The following is a 12,614-nucleotide window of genomic DNA, read 5'->3' as shown; positions in this document are numbered from 1 at the left end:
GGGCAGCTACTTGGGGGACAATAGGCAATCCCTGGCTCTGGCCCTGTACAGTTGGTTGATCTGCAATAGTTGTCAGAGCAGTTGGTAGGATTGGGACAGAGACACCAGGGACACCAGTCTCAACAGAGCTTTCTGTGTTTCCCCCTCTGCCCCCTATGCCCTTAGACCTGGTAGATGTGTGGAAATATGGATTTTTATGATCAGTTATGTCCCCTATCTTGGACCCCAACGGTTTCATGTATAAATCACAAGTACATGTATGTTCCCTCCAGTTCCAGTTATGAAGACGCAAACACATGTGCGTCCACCGTCAACATGTCCTCTTTCAGATCCGCCATGAATGGGCCGGATATTCCATTCCCAAGTATGAAAGGCCACCGGCCTTATATGGTTCACTTATGCCATTTTACAGTCCAGGCGAGTAGGCCCTGATTCTGCCATCAAGCCTTTTCTTGCCTTCTGCCTCTGAAAGCTCCAGTCCGAGCTCGCATCTGTATCCATGAACTTTGTCCTATTCCCTGCGCGGCTAACGGTGCCTGACATCAGCCTGTTGCCTGCCAAAAACTGTATTTCACCTTCGAGATTATCTGCTCCGCTCCCTATCCAATGCATTCCTGTCTAGTAGTTTAAGTAAACATTCTTCCAGCTACCGAGCAAAAGGCCCGGCTCCTCTGTCATTTTGCAAGTAATTCATAGCCCTGTTACTATGGAAGATTTCTGCCCCCGCATCTAGTGTAGACACTTAGACGCTTGTACACGCACTAACAGTCAGTATAGTCAGTATAGAATAAGATTCTACTCTAAGAGACCTCTCTTTTTGGATAACACAGTTCTTTAAACATAGGATGTTAGATATGATTTGGGATTAGGTTGACTTGACCCTCCAGACTTCTGTCGCCATATGTAGAGCTAAATGTCAAGTCCCCTTCACCCCCTAGTTGCACGTCAATCACACGTCATGCTGCTGCGCGCGCATTTCTGCCAAGTATTTCTGCTGACATTGCGAAATTCTTTCATGGAACCACCCTATTATGACATCATACCTGATGACGTTCTTTAGTTACACCCAGTTACACCCACTTTTGCTACGCATGTATGTTTTATCTTTACTATCAATTGTTACGCCTCCTCCATCTGTTTCACTGTAATGCCTATTGTATAAAAATAATTACTTGTCAATAAAGTAGCGTCTTCACTTCCTGAACCTTCGTGGTGATGGAATATGGAGCTCATCAATTTAAATTGATCTTGGAATAAAGCCCGTTCCGAACCTCTAATACCACGGATTCTGCCTCTTATTTTACTGAGCTATTGTTATAGATTTTCCGCATCAAATTAAGTTCCGGTAATTAAATTATTTACCACATAAATGGCGCCCGAACAGGGACACTTTCTCATCTCACGCGCCGGCGGTGCGTTGCAGGCCCGGTCTCCTGTCACAGCTGGACGGACAACAACGCGTACCCACAGGATTTCCTGTATCTCCCTCCTGCCGAGCGGGGGTAACTGAGGCTGCGATCAACACCCAGACGAGGCGGTGAGAAGTGCGAAGTATCCCGACCAGAGCCTAGCTGAGAGAGCAAGATCCGAGGTATACAGAGGCCCACCAGTTTCCGAAGTTTCCGAAGTTTCGAGTCCAGTCCAGTCCGGTTCAAGTTCAGTTCAGTTCCGAGGCCTTCCGTTCCGAGCTACCCGGTGAGTACCATTATCGGGGAGGCGTTCTGACGTGCACATAGGTTGTGCCGGTCAAGACGGGTTTGGGTACACAAATCCGGTCTGCACTGTTTCAGCAGTGTATCTGTACTGTTTAGCAGTATATCAAGTATGTCTAGTATATAATTCAGAATTACCTAGTTAGTATCGAGTATTATGCTTAGTGACTAGTTTCCCTAAATGGCCATCATTTGTTTATTTCATTTAAATGTTAAATGTTAAAATGTTTTAAATACGTTCTGTATACTGTGGTGTGAATGACTGTTCATTGTTGAGTTTTATGGTATTAAACGTGTTCAAAATTAGGTATCAGATCAGTTCTCAATATGCCGCTCTTTTCGAAATTAAGACAGATCAAAACTAGAAAAGGGGTACTCGAAGAAGCTGTTCCCATTCCTCCTAGGGACACTCCAGGGTACTTCATGTATCATTATTATTTCTTGATCTATGGGTAGACTACACCAAGGAATTACCAGAAAGTCAGAGGTGGCCCGCAGCTGGGACCTGGGATGCAGATTGCATTATGAAAGTAGAAGAAGAATTATGGAAAAAGAAAGCTAGACAGTCACAGAAAGATGCCATTGAATTATGGCGTAAAGAATCATATAGACGCACAGAGAAAGCGCTCAGACAAGAAGAGAAAAGTAAGGAGAATTCAAATAAAGTTCGAGAAAGTGTACTAGTTGAAGAAGGTACTCGAGTAAAGTCAGAACAAACAGACAGAAAAAGAAATGCCCTTGTGAATGGTATGTATCCTCTTCTGGCCGAAGGATTACCTAAGGCTACTCTGGAGATACCAAAAGACTTGCCACCCCCATTGTTTCCGATAAAAGTACATCCCAAAGGGCATCCCAGATCCGCAGAAGATGTCTTTCTTTCCTCTTATTTAGACGACGCAGCTCCCGAGTATGCAAATGCTGCACCACATAGACCGCCTGCCGAGGGGGTTCAACGCCAAGACCCTCCTCTGTCTGTACCTCTGCAACAGCAAACCCCGACACAAGTTCCGGCAAGCACATCTGTTTCTACATCTGCATCCACACCTATGGTTGCTATAACACGTTCAACGAATCCTTTCACATCCAGCACCCCAGGTGGTGCTACCGGAGGTACATCAAGCATTTTTTCTACGCCGCCTAGAACAAATAAACTTTCCTTTCAAGAATTAGCCCACCAACGTACGCCCAAATTAGTAACTCCCAACACGCTCAAGGAACTTCTAATAGATTGTAGATATGACCCTGTGCCCGGAAAAGGGGACGAAATGATGCTGACATCATTACGTATCCGACGAGCTGCAATATACTTAGGGAAGCTACCAGGAATGACTGCACATTTAGAAAATATATATCATTTTGTTCAGTCAGGGCGAGACCCTGAGAGTATTACCAGAGCCATGGAGTACCAAAAGGTGGAAATCCAGGGGGAACTGTTACGTTTCCTCATAAACTGTGTGATCAGAAATCAAGATCAACCAGGGGTAAATCCGGAAGAAATGCAAATTCTTACCACATGGGGTAAGAATATATCAGAGGGGAGACACGATAAACGATCATGTATAGTAGCTATGAGCCGAAAGATCCGCAAAGAAATAGAATGAATACACGAGGAAAGATTAGCAGTAGACGAACCAGAACAAACCGAGGATGAGGAAGAATTAGAACTGCCCACAGGACAGTTAGAAACCATGGCCTATGTAGGTAGAGGAAGATCTTGCAATAATACTAGATGTTTTACTGATCCGATATGTCCGATACGTCCAGATAATAATAGAAAATTCCAAACTCCTATAATAAATACAAGGTCCCCCGAACATTCATTCCAAGCCGCTGACAAATTACTCCGAGAACGAAGGGGTTATCATATACTCGATTCTATGGAGGAACAAGAATTAGCCAGGTCAGCCGTTCACTGGGTTGATAGTCCTGGAAAATATGGTGATGATACACTAGTGCATACGTTTTTGAACCTCGCCCCAGACGAACAGCGTTTAGCTGGTATCTATATGATTCAACAACTCCTTATATTATATAAAAGCCAACACTCCGATCCTGGCCCCTTACCTAATATATTGACTGAATTACTCACGAATAAATGGAGAGGTTCCGGTACTAAGTTAATTAGAGAAATACTAGAATCTAGAAGACAGTACATCCTTTTTGTATGTCCTGAACATGTCTCACTGCCTATCAAGGAAAGAACGACGTATTACATGGATAGACAGAACCCCTTACGCGAAGTGCACCCGATAAAGGGTGATGACAATGAGTTTAAACGTGTGTTTGTATACACACCCATATCCAAAATAGAACTATTAGAAATGAAGAAAGTGGTACCCAGTCATGACAAAGACCCAGCGGGTTTCCATCGTGAAATTAAAGATATGTTACTCATGGGAGAATATACCTACCCCGACATTATGACAATATTAAAGGTATTAATGCCTGCGGGCATTTACGAAAAACTCAAGGAAAAGGATTGGGAGGTGGGAGACCAGAAGATAGATTGGACAGCATTAGAAAACGAAGAAAAAGCTCGAGGTCCAGGTTCAGGGCTCGGGGACAAGACCAAAGCACTACCAGGTTTATTAGTACAGGTATTGCCACGTTTATTAACTACGAAAAAGGAAGACTGGGGTGCAATCTCAGCCTGTAAACAGAAATCAGATGAAGACACTAGTGATTTCTATTCCCGATTTGAAAAATGTTTTGGTATAAATAGTGGAATAAAAGCAAGTAGCGAGTCGTATCCACACCTGTTTGTGACAAAATTGGTTGAAAATGCCTTGCCCCAAGTTAAGAATAGAGTATTGAAGTTCGAGAGTACCTGGCAAGGTAACACTCCGTCACAAATGTTACAAATGCTACAGTACCATCACAATAGAATTAGAGAGGAACAAGAACATGAACATAGACGCATGAAAGACACGAAAATGAAAATGCTAGTTTCCCAGACAGTTCCAGCTGACGGTCATAAGAAGGGTATAACACAGTCCAGTGTTTCAACAGGTCCTGTAAAAGGGACATGTAACTATTGTAAACAGCCAGGTCATTATGTACACGATTGTCCAGTCTTAAAACATAATATCGCCATAGGTAACACAAAAGAAAGACCAAGACCACTTAGACAGGATCAGAACCAACAAGGAGCACTGCAGCATGCACAGTCCATGCCAGCTCCGCAACAGTCTATGCCAGCTCCACCACCGCAGCCTATTGCTGCCACACAAACAACGACCCGACAGATGTATCAGACCGCACAGTATGACTATCCTGATTATCAACGATACTCATGAAACAGCCTAGAGAGGGAAGTTGGCTTACCCCTTATTGAGGTCCCTGTAGATCAAGAAGGACCTTATGTACACAGTGAACTGTTAGGTCAAGATAGAAAATTCTTACTTGATACAGGGGCAAGCCGAACAACAATAAAACGTAGTGAAGTTCCAGGGGCACCCCTCTCAGGCTTACAGAATATTTCCCTTGGCTTTTCAGGAAAACCTATCATTAACGAAGTAACACAGCCTCTTCCACTTACGATTGGTCCCTTGACACGAACTACAGATTTACTACTTACTAAATCATGTCCAGAAAACTTGTTAGGCATAAAAACTTTGAAAGCTCTAGGAGCTATTATATGTTGTTCTCCGGAAGGAGTAAGATTGTTTTTACGTGATTTTAAAGGTCACTACGTATCCAGAGACATGGATCACCGACTGCAGAATTTACCTACACATTTATGGGCACAAGGCCCCACTGATGTTGGTTGCATGAACATTACACCATATCGAGTTACACTGAAACCAGGAATAGTACTACCACGAATGCGACAATACAAGTTACCACCAGATGCTGTAGTGGCTTTACTACAAATCATTGACGAGCTTATTACCCAAGGAGTGGTTGTGGAAACTGACTCCAATGTATGTAATTCACCGATAATTCCGATTCTTAAACGAACCGATCCAACAGCCCCGCCAGTATATCGATTGGTTATTGATCTGCGCGAATTAAATAAATGCATAGTACCACAATACCCCGTAGTCCCAGACATTTCTTCATTACTGACAGCCATTGATTCCGAAGCAACATTCTTTACTGTAATTGATCTCAAGAATGCCTTTTTCAGTGTCCCAATAGATCCGGAAAGCCAATACTTGTTCGGATTTAGTTTAAATGGACGAAGCTTTAAATTCACACGCGCACCTCAAGGATTTACCGAAAGCCCCAGCATCTATAGCCAAGCACTGAAACGAGAACTCGACAGTATCCACATGCCAGTCAACACTGCCCTGCTTCAATACGTCGATGATCTGCTGATCACCGCTAGAAGCGAACCTGAATGTGAAAAAGCCTCACTGACGGTTTTACAATTTTTGGCCGAAAAGGGGCACAAGGTGTCCCCTTCTAAGCTGCAATTCTGTGTCCAGCGAGTTGTTTACCTTGGTCACTCGCTGTCCAAGGAGGGAAGGCAGCTTACACCAGATCGCATCCAGCTAATTGCTAATATGCCGATACCCAAGACACAAAAGGAGGTGCGGGCTTTCATAGGCCTCACTTCATATTGTAGGCAGTGGATCCCTCAGTATGCATTTCTAGCAAAACCACTCATTCAATTGACAACACAGGAGGCAGCCACATCGACTGTTCTCCCTTGGACTCAGGAACATACACAAGCTTTTGAAAGCCTAAAGAAAGCCTTATGCCAAGCACCTGTTTTAGCAACACCATGTTACAATAAACAGTTTACACTCTTTGTTACAGAACGCAAAGGTACTGCCTTGTCAGTACTCACACAGGAACAAGCAGGATCACACAAACCATGTGCTTATTTTTCTAGTACATTAGATCCCGTAGCTCAGGCTTTGCCTGCGTGCCTGAAATCAGTGGCAGCAACAGCTTTAGCAATCAGACAAAGCGATGCCATAGTATTAGGACATCCATTGACAGTACAAGTACCACATGCAGTAGAGGTTCTCTTGAACCGCACACAAACACAACACTTGACTATAGCACGACTTACTGGTTACGAATTAACATTGTTTCAGCCACATATAGAAATCAGACGTTGTAGTACATTGAATCCTGCCACACTGTTACCAATAAACGGAACAGACCCACTTGCACATGATTGTATTGAAGTTATCACTATCACGACGAAACCCAGACAAGATTTGACAGACGTCCCATTGTCAGACCCAGACCTGACGTTGTATGTAGATGGTTCATGTATGAGAACAGGTAAAGGAGAGCTAGTGGCCGCTTACGCAGTCACAACAGACACTGAAATCATTGAAACAAATTGCATAAATACCTTGTCCGCTCAAGCAGCAGAGCTCATCGCTCTGACACAAGCCTGTATTCAAGCCACAAATAAAAAAGTCAACATATACACTGATTCACGTTATGCATTCGGAGTTGTACATGACTTCGGCGTGCTGTGGCGAGAGAGAGGTTATTTAACTTCTCACGGTGCCCACATTCAGCACGGACCCCTCATTCATGCTTTATTAGATGCAATACATCTACCCACTACAATATCTATTATGAAATGTAAAGCTCATACGAAAGTTACTGATATCATTTCTCAAGGCAATGATCTAGCTGACAGAACAGCTAAACAGACTGCTCAAACTCGAACATCCGACATGACAAAGACAATAGTCCCGACACCAACATATTGCATGACGGTTAAGGATCCCGCTCTTGATGTAATTGACATACAGACACATGCTACACCAGATGAAATAAAGAAATGGACTGAATTAGGAGGGATCCAAACGGATCAAGGATGGATGACGAAGGAAAAATCTGTGTGGTTCCTTCCTGATTCGATGGTCCAAGTTATAATTAATACTGTACATAGTCCAGCGCATCTAGGAGGAAAAGCTATGCTAGACAGCATTCAACACATTTGGTTCAACAAACATTTACGAGCAGCAGCTAAACAAAAAGTTCGTACCTGTATGATCTGTTGTCAGTTTAACCCAGGTAAAAGCATTCCCGTAGAACAGGGTGGATTTCAGCCTCCTGATCACCCTTTTGAAGTCCTCCAGATGGATTATATCCAGATGGAACGATGTCGAGGATTCAAATATGTTCTCGTAGTTGTCTGTGCTCTTTCCCGTTGGACAGAGGCATACCCGGTTTCAGATTACACTGCCCCAACTACTGCCAAACAGTTAGTTCGAGAATTCTTCCCACGGTACGGTTTACCACGTGCTGTCTACTCAGATAACGGCCAGCCGTTCTCATCCGAACTAATGAAACACGTTTCACTTTTGTTAGGCTATCAGTGGAAATTTCACTGTGTCCGACACCCCGAGGCAGCAGGTCTCGTGGAAAGACATAATCAGACCCTGAAAATTAGATTGTCCAAAATATGCAGAGAGAAAGGTGTCGACTGGGTAGTAGCTTTACCCGTTGCACTCTTTTACATGAGAATGGTAGCACACTCTCGAACAGGGCTATCCCCTTATGAGGTGATCTTCGGTAGACCACCAAATATGTGGGGGACGCCTATACCACGCAAAATAACTGATATTGACTGTAATATGCTGACAGATTACTTGGCTTCCTTGATGTCTGCACTACAATCTTGTCGTTCACAGGTAGCTGCAGCCTTTCCCGACAACACCGAGGTGAAACCCCATGACGTAATTCCAGGGGATTTGGTTTTAGTGAGGAACTTTGACCGGAAGTCTCAGCTGGATCCTAGGTGGAGATCGCCTCAACTCGTATTGCTAACGACGAGGACAGCCGTGAAGATCGAAGGTCGAAAAGGCTGGATACATTCAAGTCATATCAAGAAATTTCATGGACTACCGTCAGACGTAAACGACACACCTTGTGTGTCTTCACCGATTGACTCAAAACTTCCTTTGGTTGAACTGAATAACCATGAACTATATAAACTAAAACTTAGGTCTAACAAGTCAGGCAATTTGATTGTTTAAGTCCTCTCCAAGGTGAATCGGTCGAATTTGTCTCTGACATGTATCCCTTAGACCTGTATAGAGTAAGAAACAGAAGGATAAAGTTGAAACGACATGCGTACTGTAAATCACTGCGTAGTCATTGCACAGTGACGTTATTAATTTTGTTTTTCTTAAGTCTTTTAATAATTACTGCAAGTATATTGTTGCACACATATTATCCTATTTCTAGACATGTTTATAATGTTACTGCTGAACATTCTTTTAGTGAATTACCTCCGCATGAGTTGTCCTATAGATTTGCGCTGCGCAATAACACTTTTATTAGTATGTTACATCATTCCCATCAGGTTAGCAATGCTACAAATTGTTGGATATGTGGCCGACTCCCTCCCTATCAGAACTATAAAGGAATTTTACCTCTCTTTCCATACCCGTTCACACACAACGGCTCCTGTGGAGCATGGTTTAGTTTAATTAATTCCCTAGATTCAAATTCTGCAGGTTACCAGAATAACTGGGTATGGGGAAATCTGAACTTAGTTTTATTCAAAGTCTGTCACCCTAACAAGGAGGGACTTCCCAAAAGAACAGGAACTGATCTAGAAAATGAAGTGTATGGATTAGGTAATTTTACGCTTAATCTCATGATCCTGAATGTCAAATCCGAAGCTACTCCAATTTTACCCGCCATGTCAGTATTTCCAGTCAAAGGTGAATTATGTGTAAGAAAGAATGGTTCCATACATATGGGCCATAGTAGATGCACCACTGTAATAGAATTTAGTGATCAAGGCAAGTCTACATTTAGAGCTTCCCGCCATTCCTACTTCATATGTGGTCAGACGGCATACATACGTCTGCCTCTAGATTGGGATGGTACCTGCTACATCGGATTCCTTTTGCCACCTGTTTTCCTAGCTCCTCCTGATTATCACAGAAACACTCATTTAGTACACAATAGAGAAAGAAGAGATCTCCCAATAGTCGATTACACTGAGACAGCATGGGAAAAATACACAGATTTTAATAAAGGTCTCTTTCCCTATATAGGTACAGTTACCAATAGTAAGCTGATACGTAGATTAACCAGAACCCTTGAAGTAGTAGTGAACGAAACTATTTCCGCCTTAGGCAATTTAACAGAAGAGCAGTCTGCTATGCGGATTGTTGTGCTTCAAAATCGTCTTGTCCTTGACGTCATCTTGGCCGATAGGGGCGGAGCTTGTAGGGTCATCGGATCGAGCTGTTGCATTTTCATACCAGAAAATTCGCCATCTGTATATAAAGCCATAACTCGCCTTCATAAGATTGTAAGCCAGATACACCAGAATCCAGGCACCTGGACCTGGTCCGGTTGGTTTTGGAGTGTATTATCTACCTTTGGATGGAAGGTCCTATCCTTCCTAGGTATTGGCTTTCTCATACTATTCTTATGCCTACAATGTGGACCAGCGATCTGTGGTCTGTGTGCCACATCGTGTATTCCATCACCAAGATTTCATTCATCACAGAAGAAAAAAGAAGAACAAATGATGCTATATGAACAGATCGATGGATTGATGAAGATTGATATCTCTTAACGGGCAAGTAGGGGACAAGGAGGGAATGTGGAAATATGGATTTTTATGATCAGTTATGTCCCCTATCTTGGACCCCAACGGTTTCATGTATAAATCACAAGTACATGTATGTTCCCTCCAGTTCCAGTTATGAAGACGCAAACACATGTGCGTCCACCGTCAACATGTCCTCTTTCAGATCCGCCATGAATGGGCCGGATATTCCATTCCCAAGTATGAAAGGCCACCGGCCTTATATGGTTCACTTATGCCATTTTACAGTCCAGGCGAGTAGGCCCTGATTCTGCCATCAAGCCTTTTCTTGCCTTCTGCCTCTGAAAGCTCCAGTCCGAGCTCGCATCTGTATCCATGAACTTTGTCCTATTCCCTGCGCGGCTAACGGTGCCTGACATCAGCCTGTTGCCTGCCAAAAACTGTATTTCACCTTCGAGATTATCTGCTCCGCTCCCTATCCAATGCATTCCTGTCTAGTAGTTTAAGTAAACATTCTTCCAGCTACCGAGCAAAAGGCCCGGCTCCTCTGTCATTTTGCAAGTAATTCATAGCCCTGTTACTATGGAAGATTTCTGCCCCCGCATCTAGTGTAGACACTTAGACGCTTGTACACGCACTAACAGTCAGTATAGTCAGTATAGAATAAGATTCTACTCTAAGAGACCTCTCTTTTTGGATAACACAGTTCTTTAAACATAGGATGTTAGATATGATTTGGGATTAGGTTGACTTGACCCTCCAGACTTCTGTCGCCATATGTAGAGCTAAATGTCAAGTCCCCTTCACCCCCTAGTTGCACGTCAATCACACGTCATGCTGCTGCGCGCGCATTTCTGCCAAGTATTTCTGCTGACATTGCGAAATTCTTTCATGGAACCACCCTATTATGACATCATACCTGATGACGTTCTTTAGTTACACCCAGTTACACCCACTTTTGCTACGCATGTATGTTTTATCTTTACTATCAATTGTTACGCCTCCTCCATCTGTTTCACTGTAATGCCTATTGTATAAAAATAATTACTTGTCAATAAAGTAGCGTCTTCACTTCCTGAACCTTCGTGGTGATGGAATATGGAGCTCATCAATTTAAATTGATCTTGGAATAAAGCCCGTTCCGAACCTCTAATACCACGGATTCTGCCTCTTATTTTACTGAGCTATTGTTATAGATTTTCCGCATCAAATTAAGTTCCGGTAATTAAATTATTTACCACAGATGAAGCAATCATAGATTCCAAATTGATAAGACTATTTTCTAAGGAATCGAGTCTGTTACAGATAGGGCGGCAAATTGCAGTAAAAAGCTGTTCCATCTTTTGCCAAAAATCATTGTTCCATGCGGGGCCCGGTAGTGCCTCGGGGCATTCAGCCATCAAGTCTTTAGTAGGCGCAGGTTCAGATGCCCCCTCGTTAGTCCGTTTTTGTACTCTAGTTCTTTTGTTGGTCGGCGCTGGAGGGCCACCCCTTTTGCGTTTCACCACCTTCTCCGGCAACTTGGTGGAGGTGGCATCGGGGTGGATGGATTGGCCGGATCTGGTGGTGCCTTCGAATATCTTAACAGTTGGAGAGACGGGGCAAGGAGAGTCGCCGGGGTCAGTTACAATACAGACGCTGTTATTTACTACAACATCCACATTTTCGTTCCCACTCAAGGGTGAGACGTTTGTGTGGTGGATTAATGCAGGTAAATGATTTGTTGCTGCCGGTGATTTGGCAAAGGCGATATTGCCCAGTGAGGAGCGCTTGTCAAGGACTGAGTCGAGAGACAGTCTTTTCTCTGTCAGTTCGATTTCCCTCTGTAAGACTGAGGCAGCTCTGGTTATAAAACTATCCAGAGTTCCAACTACTCCGGTCCCAATCACAGACTTCCGGCCCTTTCTGGCGCCGGCAGTGGCCATACTCAATTGTTAACGTAAGAAAATGACAACAAATCAGCTCACCACAGAGAAGTGTTCCAATAGCACCCGAGAATAGAGGATTTAGTCTTGGTCAGCTATACAATGATAGTTTGAACACTCACTGGCGCACGGCTCACCTGTTCAACAGCAGAACCAAGAGGGGTGCCCCGTCCCGGCCTCGGTCGGTCTCTGACGGGCTCAGACGGGCCCGCCCTTGTCCCGGGCTTTGCCCGCGCTGCGATCCACGCTGCGGAAAAGTGTGCGCTGATTAATGAGGTGACGTCGAGGGGCGGGTCCTGAGGAAGAGGCAGGCAGCAACAGCAGGAAGCGGAGGGCTGCTGGACCTCGCAGTCCTCAATACGTTACTCCCAGGGCAAAGGTCAGTTTCCTCCACGAGCGGCTCCCGCGAAGCGGGGGCCGCGAGCTTTTGACCGGTGTCCAGGGGCGGGTCCTGAGGAAGAGGCAGGCAGCAGCAGCAGGAAGCGG

Source organism: Triturus cristatus, chromosome 4_2 (genome assembly GCF_964204655.1).
Source record: "Triturus cristatus chromosome 4_2, aTriCri1.1, whole genome shotgun sequence".
Lineage (NCBI taxonomy): Eukaryota > Metazoa > Chordata > Amphibia > Caudata > Salamandridae > Triturus > Triturus cristatus.
Note: the sequence above shows the minus strand (reverse complement) of the source record.